The following is a 13117-nucleotide window of genomic DNA, read 5'->3' on the forward strand; positions in this document are numbered from 1 at the left end:
ACATATTGTAACTTTTCTAGTTGCATAAATATATTGGAATAAGGAGATAGAAAAGAAATTTAATCCACTCTCTTTTTTTTATTGTGTTTTCATCAATGGTTATTGTTATGCTTTAAACTGGCTACATCATCTAGTATTAGAGCGTGAAGATGGGTGGGAGAGGAAGAGGAAGAGGTCTTGTATAGATGCGTGGAGGAATGAAAAACCTCCAGAGGCAAGCAAAATCTCTTACAAAAATGTTGGCAAATCGAAGAATAAGACAAAGAGCAGATGATTCTGATGACGAACTAAATCGTAGAGGAGGTGTTGAAAAACATGCAGAAGGTGAAGAAGATGATGAGCAATTAAATGAATTGCCATTTGAGGAAAGGATGATCAAGGCATTTGAAGGAAGGAATGATGGCATCAAGATTGAAGTATCAGATTATGTAGGTAGTCTTAAACCAGAGGAGCTGATAGATTAGTTGAACAGCATGGGCAAATTCTTTGAATGGAAGCATATGATAGAAGAAAAGAAAGTAAAATTTGCATGCACAAAGTTAAAGGGACATGCAATGATCTATTGGGATCACTTGAAAAAAGAAAGAACTCAGAAAGGAAATGAAAAGATAAGTACTTGGGACAAGATGGATAAGAAACTAAAAGGGAAGTTTCTACCTATAGACTATACACAAACACTTTTTTGGATATTTCAGAACCTGAAGCAAAATTTGTCGACTATAGAAGATTATACAAGTGAGTTCTACAAACTATCCATTCATGTGGAGAACAAAGAAACTAATGAGAAGATGGCAGCAAGGTATGTTAATGGCCTAAAGTTTTCTATCCAAGATGATTTGAGCATGCATAGGATTAGTAGTATGAAAGAGGCATATCAGCTTGCATTAAAGGCAGAAGAAAAATAGAGCCGACAATATTTTCAAAGGAAAAGAGGAGAAAGAAGGGGTGAACCCTCTCCATAACGTGGTGGTTCTAATTACACTGGAGGAGGATCGCCACAAGGAATAAAGAAACAAGAAGATACCTGACAAAATCAATCAAATCAACAAAGAGGAAGAGGATTCCAGAGGGGTAGAGGATAAAATGGCGGTAGAGGATGGGAGACACAACAAAGACCTTTTGTTTGATTTAGATGTGGAGAAGAGGGTCATAGAGAATTTGAATGCTCAAACTATAACATGCAAGAGCAGAGACAAGGAGAGCAACCCAGAGTAAACCTGGCCCAAGTTGAGGAAAGAGTTGAATCTCAAGTTCCGCCATATGTTGGAGAAAATCTTATGATGAGAAGAGAAATGATGATTCTTGAAAGGGATCGAATTCAAATAAATGATCATGAAGGTTCATGGCTTTGAAAAAATATATTTCAAACTAGATGCACCTCAAGAGGAAATGTATGTTAAGTCATTATGGATAGTGGTAGTTGTGAAATTATGGTTTCTAAGGATACGGTAGAAAAGTTGAGCTTACATTGTGATAAATATCCCCATCCTTACCATATCGCATGATTTAGAAAGGGAAATGAAGTTACTATTGTAGACACTTAAAAATAATTATTTTAATTATTTTAAGTTCCTGACATAATTAATTTATTAATTATGCCTTTTTTTAATTCTTCCTCAATATTAATTAATTATAATTAATATTGTCACTATAGTCTGTTGATTGATTTATTTAATAAATCAATCCCCTTTTATTCTTCTTAAAATCCTCAATATTGAATCCCCTCAAATTCCTCCTCTTAACTAATTAATTTCAATTAATTAGTTAACCTAAGTGATTCCTACAAATCACCTTTTTCCTAATCCACCATTAACCTAATAAATTCTTCTAGAAACTCCCTAAACTCACTTAGCATTATTCTTATAATTTTTAATTCCCTCCACTCATTCTCTCTCCTAGTCAAATCCTCCTACAAATATTTACCCTAATCCCACCTAATATTTCCTCTAATCCCTCTCCTAATGAGTTGCTAGTGGCTAATCATCATGATTAGCGACAAAGTCAACTCCTTGTCCCTTCCATCCAACCACTCTCCTTAAATGATCTTTTCCTAGGTGAATGTGAGATTTTCAAAATCTCACATTCCTCTAAGCATCTCATCTTCCAAGGAATTTTTAATTCCTCCTTATTCCTCCAATCCCCATGAGCATCTTTTTTGAAGAATTTTTAATTATTCATTTCCATCCTTCAAGGAATATCTTATCCCTTGTTTTTCTCAAGACACATTGGGAAGTCTTCCCAATGAACCTTGAGGAGTGTGGAGACAAGAAATGCCTATAAGGCATATCTCTTGGTCTCCACACCTCCTCTCGGGCCTTGTGTGGGCTCACAAGAAATCCTGACCCTCCATCTTGGGTCAATCCTCGCCCTCCATTTCTCCTTCTATCTTCCTATAAATTGAGGACTCCATTCCCTCATATCTCATCTCCAATTTTAGCAAATCCATGCTGCTAGTTTGTGCCCAAGAAACCATCCTTGCATCCTTACCATGCCAAAATTAGCACTCATCCATACTTAGCCATTTCATCCTTCAATCCTCAATCCATCACAATCCATTTGTGCACAATATTGGAGAGTCAACTAAATCAAGCAATCTAGGAGCAAATCAACATCACATTGGAGGCATTTGGGCGCACTTCAACTTCATCCAAGCTCCATCCGAGGGAGAAGGTAAAAGTTTGCAAGGTATAAGCATTTGTCTTCATGTTTTCATATGGTTTGATTAATGTTCAATGTTTTAATATGTTTTAGTGTTTTGTTTGCATACTAACCACCTAAATTCACCTTGTTGCTTTTTACCATCTTCAATTATCGATAAGAAGTGTCTAATTAAGTTTTCAATGGGGAAGACTTAAAAAGATGAAATATGGTGTGATGTCATTCCAATGGATGCATGCCACATGTTATTAGGAAGACCATGGCAGTATGATAGGAAAGTTATGCATGATGAAAATAGAAACATGTATACTTTCTAGGAGGATGGCTCTGGAGTAATATTACTACCACTCAAGGATGAAGGGAAGACTGAGAGTATGTTGACCACTAAAGATCTTATCAAAAAATTGAAGGTAACAGGATTCAGTTATGCATTGATGGCCCAAATAATAGAAGATGAAGAGGTATCAATACCTACAAAGGCAGCATGAGTATTGGAAGAGTTTTCTGATGTTATACCAGATGAGTTACCTAATGGTCTACCACCCAAAAGGGATATTCAGCATCATATTGATCTAATTCTAGGAGCATCTATACCTAATCAAGTAGTCTACAGGATGAGTCTTACACAACATGAAGAGCTCAATAAGCAAGTGACAACTTATAAAGAAAGGTGTTGTGAGGGAAAGTATGAGTCCAATATGTGTTGTACCAACATTGTTAACTCCTAAAAAGGATGGAACATGGAGAATGTGCACCGATAGCAGAGCCATCAATAAAATCACCATCAAGTACTACTTCCCTATACCATGCTTGCATGACATGATGGATGTGCTTGCAGGAGCTAAATACTTTAGCAAAATTGATCTCTGAAGTGGCTACCACTAAATTCATATTCAAGAAGGAGATAATTAATGGAAAACAACTTTCAACATTAGAGATGGATTATATGAGTGGATGGTGATGCCATTTGGATTATCAAATGCCCCTAGTACCTTCATGAGACAAATGAACACAGTACTACAACCTTACATTAGTAATTTTGTTGTAGTTTACTTTGATGACATTTTAGTTTTCAACAAAAGCAAGGATGAGCACCTGCAACACTTAAGGGTCATATTAAGATTGTTAAGAGAAGACAAACTTTATGAAAACTTGAAGAAATGTAGGTTTATGCAAGAAAGTCTAGTTTGTTTGGGTTTTGTTATCTTGACAGAGGGTGTCAAGATGGACACAGATAAAGTCAAGGCGATATTAGAATGGCCAAGTCCAAGGAGCATGATAGATGTAAGAAGTTTTCATGGGTTAGCTACCTTTTATAGATAGTTTATTTGAAATTTTAGTAGCATTGTAACCCCCATAACATATTGCACCAAGGATAAATAATTTATATGGACCAATGAAGCTGAAGAGAGTTTTAAATTTTTGAAGAAGAAGGTAACTGAAGCTCCCATACTATCATTACTAGACTTTGGATAAAGTGTTTGAATTGGATTGTTATGCCTCACATGTAGGAATTAGTGTTGTACTTAGTCAAGTTGGTAAGCCCATTTTTTTTTAGTGAAAAGTTGAATGATGTAAGAAAGAATTATTTTACCTATGATTTATAATTTTATGCAATAGTGCAAGCATTGAGGAATTGGAGGCACTATCTTGTGCCCAAGGAGTTTGTGTTATTTACATATCATATTGCACTGAAGTATCTAAATACTCAAAAGAAGTTCAATAGCAACCATGCAAATTGGGTCTCTTTCTTGCAAGGTTACAGTTTTGTTCTAAAACATAAATCAGGTAGGCGAAACCATGTTGCAGATGCATTAAGTAGACGTGTTGTTCTTTTGTCAACTATGGAAAATGAGGTAATTAGGTTTGATGCTATAAAAGAGCAATATGAGTCTAATGATGATTTTTGGGAGATTGTGGAACAGTTGAAGGATCTAGCAGTTGGTTCTCTACCACACAATAGGGGTGAATATTTTTTGCGGGATGGCTACCTCTTCAAAGGAAACCAACTGTGTATTCCAGATGGATCTATGAGAGAAAATATTATTCAAGAACTTCATAGCAGTGGGTTAGCTGGGCATTTTGGCAATGACAAGACAATGGCTCTGGTTGGAGACAAATACTATTGGCCAAAGATGAAGAGAATGTCACTAGGTATGTGATGTGGTACAAAGTTTGCCAAAGGGCTAAGGACACTCATAAAACATGGGATTATATATGTTACTACCAGTACCTACAGGGCCCTGGATTGATTTAAGCATGGATTTTGTGTTGGGAGTGCCACACACACAATGGGGTAATGATTCTATCTTTGTTGTTGTTGACAAATTCTCTAAAATTTATCATGTTATTACTTGCAAGAAAACTAGTGACACAACTAGAGTGGCAGACTTATTTTTTAGAGAAGTTGTTAGATTGAATGGTGTTCCCAAGACTATCACCTCTGATAGGTATACAAAGTTTGTAAGTCACTTTTGGAGGACCTTGTGGAAAAAAATGGGAACTAAATTACAATTTAGTAGTGTTTACCACCCATAAACAGATGGGCAGACCGAAAATGTAAATCATAGCTTGGGAAATCTGTTAATGTGCATACTTGGTGTAAAGCCCAAACAATGAGACCTAACACTGTCTCATGCTAAATTTGCCTACAACAGTTTAGTAAATCGATCTATAGGAAAATCCCCTTTTCAAGTTGTCTATGGCAGGAATCCCCAAGGTGTGTTGGATTTGGTGCAGTTGCCTATTCATAAAAGAATTAGTGATGATGGAGAAGCCTATGTTGAGCATCTTCAACAATTATAGAGTGATGTGCAACAGAAGCTATAAGAGAGAAATGATAGATACAAAGTTGTCATTGATGTTGGTAGAAGACACAACGTTTTTGATGAAGGAGATTTAGTCATGGTTTATATCAAAAGAGAACATTTTCCTAGAGGAACTTACAACAAATTGAAGTACAAAAAATCAGTCCTTGCAAAATTACTAAGAAAATCAATGATAATGACTATGAGGTAGATCTTCCAGATAATTTGGATATTTCCCCCATATTCAATGTTTCAAAATTATGTTCCTTTCATGGTGAGACTCCTGATGAGGATGGTGATAGCGCAGTTGTCTGGCAGCAACAAATTCAAAAGAGACACATAGAAATACTTGACAAGAAGGTTATTAATAATAGGCATGGGCACTATAGTAGGTATTTGGTCCAATAGGAAGGATTATCACTAGCTGAAAGCACTTGGATTACAGAGTGGGAGTTGAAAAACTTGGACCCAGGAAAGTGGCAACAGTTTGAGGATAGCAACTTGTAGGAGCTTTCTTCTTTTCAACCAGAGGAGAATGATGCAGGAGCTTCGCAGGGTCATAACTTTTGATCCATTGACCCGATGAAGATAAAATTTGACAAGGAGATGCATCGTGAGAAGTTGTTTGGATTACCAATACAACCTAGTTCGGTTGGACCCCACCTCGATCAATTTTTCAGGGCCGGATTCCTTCATCTTGGGCTTCAAAAATGGGATTTACTTTTTTTTTTAGATTTTAGAAAGTTGTTTTTTTAGATATCTTTGATTCTGTAATTGCTTTTAGTTTAGAAAGATGGCAATTTGTGTTGTAGTTGACTTTTTTATAAATTTGGAAGTTTCTATGTTTTTTCGAATAAGTTTGGAAATTACCAAAAATGACAAATTCTAAAAGTTGTTAGAAACTATCAAAAAGGGTAATTTCAGATTGGCTATATATTGTAAGCTTTTTAGATGCAAAAATAGATTGGAATAAGGAGATAGAGAAGAAATTTGATCCACTCTCTTGTTTTGATTGTGTTTTCATCAATGGTTATTGCTATGCTTTAAACTGGCTACATCACTCTTGTTACCCTGATCTATCTTTTGATATTTATTTCTAAGTAAAAATCATAAAACATAAAACACAAAAAAAATATAATCAAGAAGAAAGACCTACATATTTTGCATTACCAGCAAACCCCTCGATTGCAACAAAATACGTGAATGTTGAGTTTCCATGCACCGTTGTGACCCAACCATAGACACTTTGGGAGGTTAAAACTTTTTAAGTTTCTTGTCCTCTTTCAGGAGAAGCTTTTGTCTCACGAAGATTGCATGTTAGGTGTGTCAAAAGGCCCATCAACAAGACAAATGCATAAACTCGTTGGTTCACGATCATACCTGCTAGAACTCGACCCCATCTTACAGGAAATCCATGGCATCATTTGTGTAGATAGGAATTTGGAAATCATCAAAGCAAGTAGAAAATTAGCCTAGCTCAATCACAAAACCAGATTGCAATGATAACAATCCTAAAAACATTCAATAGAAAACATGAAGACAAGATATTCAAAATGAAATTAAAGAAAACCAAATGCAGATATCTCCTTCATAATTCTCCATTGTCCTTCTTTCTCTTTCAAATTGCTTTGTTTGTGGATCTCACCTACAAGTGCATAAGCATGAGATGAAAGCAAGATTGACAAGACAACATAAGGATACTAGAAGCGTGATTGATTGATCGATCAGGGGCCATGATTGAAGAAATTCATCCAATTTATAGATAAATTGGAGAAAAGACAAGATTAGCATGAAATTGATTCGAATGGAAATTCAAATCAAGAATATCAAAATTATGACAAGTGTATGACACATTGCTATGCAAGGAGTTATAACAATTTATGACAAATTGATATGCAAGAATTATGACAAGAATTTGAAATAGAAATAGACATTAGAAGAAATTAGAAAATTAGGTTAGAAATGATGACTTGGAAATTAGGAAATTGATGAAAATTAGGTAAATTAATTAATAATTTTTCATTCATTAATTAATTTACAAAAAGAGGAGGAATTAATTAGCCAATTAAATAAATATTTAATTGTGACAAGAAGACTTAGGATAGATAAATAAATCATTTAACCTAGAGAGAAAATGGAGAGAAAATGACAATCAAGATTAAATGAATAAATCATAAAATCCTAGAAGATGAATTAGAAATGCAAGGACGACAATTAGGTCTTGATGTAGGATCGATTTGATCATGATTCTAACTTGATAAAAGACCAATGCTGATAAATGATTTGATTGATAAATGTGCCAATTGATGAGGAATAATGACTAATTGATCCAAATTGACATGATTGAGAAGGACGACGATCGATGACAAATCGATCACAAAATGACAAGATTGAAAATGACAACAATTGATGAAAAATCGATCACAAAACGACAAGATTGAAAATGACAACGATCGATGAGAAATCAATCGCAAAATGACAAGATTGATGACAAATTGATCACAAAATGACAAGATTGACCAGAGGACAAAACCCTAATTCTATCATCGATTAGGATTGACGATGTCCAAAATGAAATCGAATTGACGATGTCAAAATATGCTAAATGAGCATGCACATTGATGCGACAGGATAAGATCGACCAAAATCATGACTGAAGATTGTTATCGACAAGACCAAATTTGAAAGCGAGACAAATTAAGAATGCAGAAGAAGGACTCGATGCTCGCAAATGATAAAGACCAAGTGCGCAACATAGGTGAAATGTTAATGCGACGTAAAAACCCTAAAATAAGGCAATGCGCAAATGTTAAAGTATGACTCCGCAAGCGTTGACCATTTTTAAATGTCTACATTTTGCCCCTCTTTGAGACAATGCGATTCTAAGCGTTGTTTCAAAGAACAATAATGAAAAATGCCCCAGACAATAACGATGACATATGCAATGCTTATTGAAAAATGCCCCAGACAATAACGATGACATATGCAACACCCCAAACAATAACGATGACATATGCATGCCCCCTCGAGGAATTGGCCGGAAACATCCAGAAAAGAGGCCAATTGATCGATAAGAATGATAGAAAATGATAGGAGCAAACAGACTGAAAATCGGGGATCGGATACACAAATGACAAGCAATTGAAGGTGCAAAAGACCACGACTAGCATAAGATGGAGAGAGTGCACGTCCATCTATGCACTGACAAAGATCTATAAATGAGACAAAGAGAGTGAAAAGAGCTCATTTGCACTAGCCAAAGTGGAGGATTTGTTGCTCTGGAAAAGGATGCTTGCAGAGAGATGGCGAACATTCCAATGGCAGATCACCTCAGAGAACGTGTACGCACCTACAGATGACCGGACGACACGGGAGCAACGGTATGTATCTCAAAAACTGATATTGTCAATTTCATGAATTTTGCTTGCTTGCAGGACATTGTGGGGTCCACAAGGAATGAAAAAAAATGACTTATGCGCCTGTGTGGGCACATCCTGCGCTTGTGTAGGATGTTTTGTGCCTGTGTAGAGTACACAGACGCAACTTGATGCTGCACAGGTGCAAGATAGGGTACACAGGCGCAGTTGTGCACTGAGGACCCTAATTTGACCGAAAACAGCATGCGGATGATCCCGAAAAGGGGGATAAGAGTAGGATAGGTCAAAATAGATAAGAAACACCCTGATTTGTGGATGAAACAAGGAAATGCAACCCATAGGAGCAAACCCTAAAACTGACAAAATGTGCCCCAATTGTGATGTAGAGTCAACAGTATCCACTGATTACGCGAGAGAACCAACCTGACTGCTTCATGTTACGACATAGACTCAGGAGCACGGATAGAGATACATTAGCAGGACTTGGATTATACTATATCGCATTCATGCCCAAGATTAGGGCAAACACAGGACTGCTGACTGCATTGGCAGAGCGATGGCATTCAGAGACCTCCTCATTCCATCTGTTGATAGGAGAGGCGACGGTGACACTAGAGGATGTATGGTGTATCCTCCGCATTCTGATTCATGGGGAGATGATAGAGTATGACCTAGCGATAGGGAGAGATGCTTTGTGCAGATTATTTGAGTGCGATGCAGATGATCTGGATATCGTAGAGAGGGAGACTGGCTAGGAGACCATGGCAGCAGAGTATGATCAACATTATGTGGTGATAGTCGTGGTTATAGTATGCCTATTAGCAGGGGACAAACGAGGACATGGATTCCCTATTGGATGGGGAAGAGTGCTAGAGTGGATGGTGACGGAGGGGACTATATATGCATGGGGACCATGTGTGCTTGCCATGCTATATTTTCAGTTGCATCAGATAGCATATCAAGGAGTGCAGACTTTGAGCTGTGGGGTCACACTATTACAGGTATGGGCATTTGAGCACATAGCCATATGTCAACCGATTGCAGAGAGACAGGTAGTACCACACCGACCATATGTGTACAGTTATGGGGGTACATTGAGATAGGGTCCGTTCGGATACATATTGTATTGGCAACATGAGCTAGACAGATGGAGAGAATTCACATGGAGGCCATATCTTGATTGCCCTGGATGGTCAGATGATAGTGATGAGCTACCGTATTGCAGACAGGAGAGATACCTGATTGGGCAACCAGTGAATCACCAGAGAGTGATTGAGATGTACCTGCCAGAGAGAGTCAGACGACAGTTTGGAGAGAGGCAGGATGTACTGAGAGGGACTGCACACTTTGCCCGATCTCATAGAGAGACGAGTCAGTGGGGGAGGATGATTCAGCCACACATAGCATATACTGACTTCACACAGCTACAATAGAGATAGTGGGATTGGAGATCAGAGGTGGTGGATGTCGGGACGATAGAGGAGTATGAGCGATGGTTTGCACGATGATGGCCTGTGCCATTGATAGATCCTGATATTCTGGTACCTAGGAGACAGGAGGACTTCCCACTCGCGGGAGAGGAGGAGGGAGATGATGAGGATAGAGATGAGGATGAGGACGGAGATGATGATGATGAGGAGGAGGATGAGGATGAGGATGAGGATGAGGAGTATGAGCCAGATTCGACCGATCAGGAGTCATTGCAGGATATACCCATAGAGCCAGAGACAGCTAGCATAGAGGAGATGGAGATATGTAGGGCTACCATAGCGAGTCAGCATGATCACATTGTGATAGTAGAGAGATAGAATGCTATCTTGAGGACAGAGTAGGATCAGTTTAGAGCAGAGATAGCCAGACTGACAGTGGCTCGAGATACAGCAATAGCGCAGGCACAGCAAGCAGAGCAGAGAGTGACTGAGTTTATTGGGTCGATTAGGGATGCCAGTGCACGTGAGATGGCATAGATGTTGGTAGAGACCGGAGAGGAGATACGCCATTGGAGGACACTATATGAGAGTGCAGTTCCACCAGAGCAGAGAGCAGCATCATATCAGGCACGATTGAGGACAGAGAGCAAGCCACGTTCTCGGAGATCAGTGAGCAGCATGGGGGTGAGTGGACCTATGAGACCACCACAGCCAGGACCAGGGGCAGGAGGGACATCATCCTTGAGACATGGCAGGGATGAGGAGGACAGAGGGAGCACCCAGTGACAAAGGCACGTGCTCCTTATGATAGAGACAGATGTAGTTTGACATTATGTAGTCAGCCTACGGGCCACACTTAGGATAGACAGTCCAATTGTGTACTCCGATACTTTATGATATATGATATGATATGCAGCTACATGATGGAATGCAATGCGTTATGGCTTATGGTTATTTTCCATGTATGGATATATTTTTATGTGTTTTTGATGTATTTATAATATGAAATGGATAAAATGCTTGATATAATGCAAATATACTAACCAATGAATGCAGGATGCAGCTTATGTGTTTTGGAGATCAGAGCACTAGATCGGACTGACTGCCCACACTGATGGAAGAAAATGTTAGTAAGAAGAAATTAGACAGAGGACAGTTAGAGATGAAGAGAAACTTGCTTTCACTAATGCACTTTGTAGGTGAGAACCTTTATTTAATGTAGCAAAACGGATGCAGAGCATCATGGCATTGAAGGTCAGAGCTAAAACGCAACCCCTTTTGCAAAATACAGACACATCGCACACAAGGAATGAGTGAAGCATCCTAGGGTGCATACATCAAGGGTCGAGGTATGTGCGGCATTCGCAAAGTGAATGTACTTATCACAAACACCCAATGATATAGTTGCCCCAGTTTGTGACAAACATTCCACAAACAACAAACACAACAAAGAAAAGAAAAAGAGACCATGATCCATCCCAGTCACTCTAAATCACTCAGTGACATCATCGAGCAACATAGGAACATGATCGAAGATAAATCAATAAATGATAAGACTCACTAATTCCAACAAGTCAAACAAACATCTTGATCTTCATTGTCAAAAGTTGAAAGTGTTGATAGGACGATCATGTTGTCTGGTTTCAGGGAATGCGGTACCCCATCTAAGACAGGACATAGTCTGGTTTCGAATATACCACACCCTGTATAAGACCCATGATAGTAGTGACAAGGACAAATGATATTGATGTTGATTGATTGATAGGACAATTTTAATCAGTTTGAATGTCTAGTTTGATTGAAAAGTTCATCTGTGAATGCGTGATTTCAGTAAAGCGCAGTGTTGTGATTGAGAGTCGTTGGATGTATGCTCAGCGACCTGTCTATGCACAAAGGGGATATTTTTGTTTTGTTTTTCGAGTTTTTACAAAAAAAAAAATTGTTCATTTTTTCAGGACATTATTTGACTTTTTAGGGATTTATGTCAGGACATTTTTCAATTTTTATGATTTTTTCAGGACATTTTTCAATTTTTATGATTTTTTTAAGGATATTTTTCCATTTTTATGATTTTTTCAGGACATTTTTTAATTTTTATGATTTTTTCAGGACATTTTGCCGATTGAAAGCTCCAGTAATTAATCATGACAAGGGGCGCGCACCCAATTAACATTTGAAAAATATAGACAGCGACCAGGACCGAAACATATGCACAAGGACTGGAACTTGAGTATGCAAGACAATGATATTGACCAATCATAGGCCTGGAACAGAACATTGGGTCAGGGCAAGGATAAGCATGATAAACCTGCAGAGAAAAAGTATAGCTAGGGGTCATGATAGATGACGGAGCAATAATATTTTACACATGGCACCTGTTTGCTAGGTTTTCACCATGGAACTTGCCCAAAGCGCCTGTTTTTCAGGTGTTCACTAGAGGGCGACTTATTTTTCTTTACTTTTGTTTGTCTTTTTCTCTTTTTCACTTTTTTTTTTTATTTTGACTTTTCTTTTTTTTTTTTTTGAGTTTTTTTATTTTTATTTTTTCAGGATCATATGTGAAGAACTGCTGAGAGAAAACTATGCCTAGTACTTGCGAAGGTGCATACTATTGACTGGATCTGACAAAGGTTCACCTTCTGGGGTGGCAAGCTGATATGCCCCCGAGCCATAGGCTGCAGTAACTATGAAAGGCCCAACCCAATTAGGTTCAAACTTTCCTTTGATGATGTCAGTAGATTGTGCATTCTTGGGGTTTGACTTTAAAACCAAATCTCCCACTTTGAAGTGTCGCCCTTTGACCTTCTTATTATAAGAGCGATGGAGACAGTTTTGATATGCTTGC

The sequence above is a fragment of the Cryptomeria japonica genome, chromosome 5 (assembly GCF_030272615.1).
Source record: "Cryptomeria japonica chromosome 5, Sugi_1.0, whole genome shotgun sequence".
In the NCBI taxonomy this organism is placed as follows: domain Eukaryota; kingdom Viridiplantae; phylum Streptophyta; class Pinopsida; order Cupressales; family Cupressaceae; genus Cryptomeria; species Cryptomeria japonica.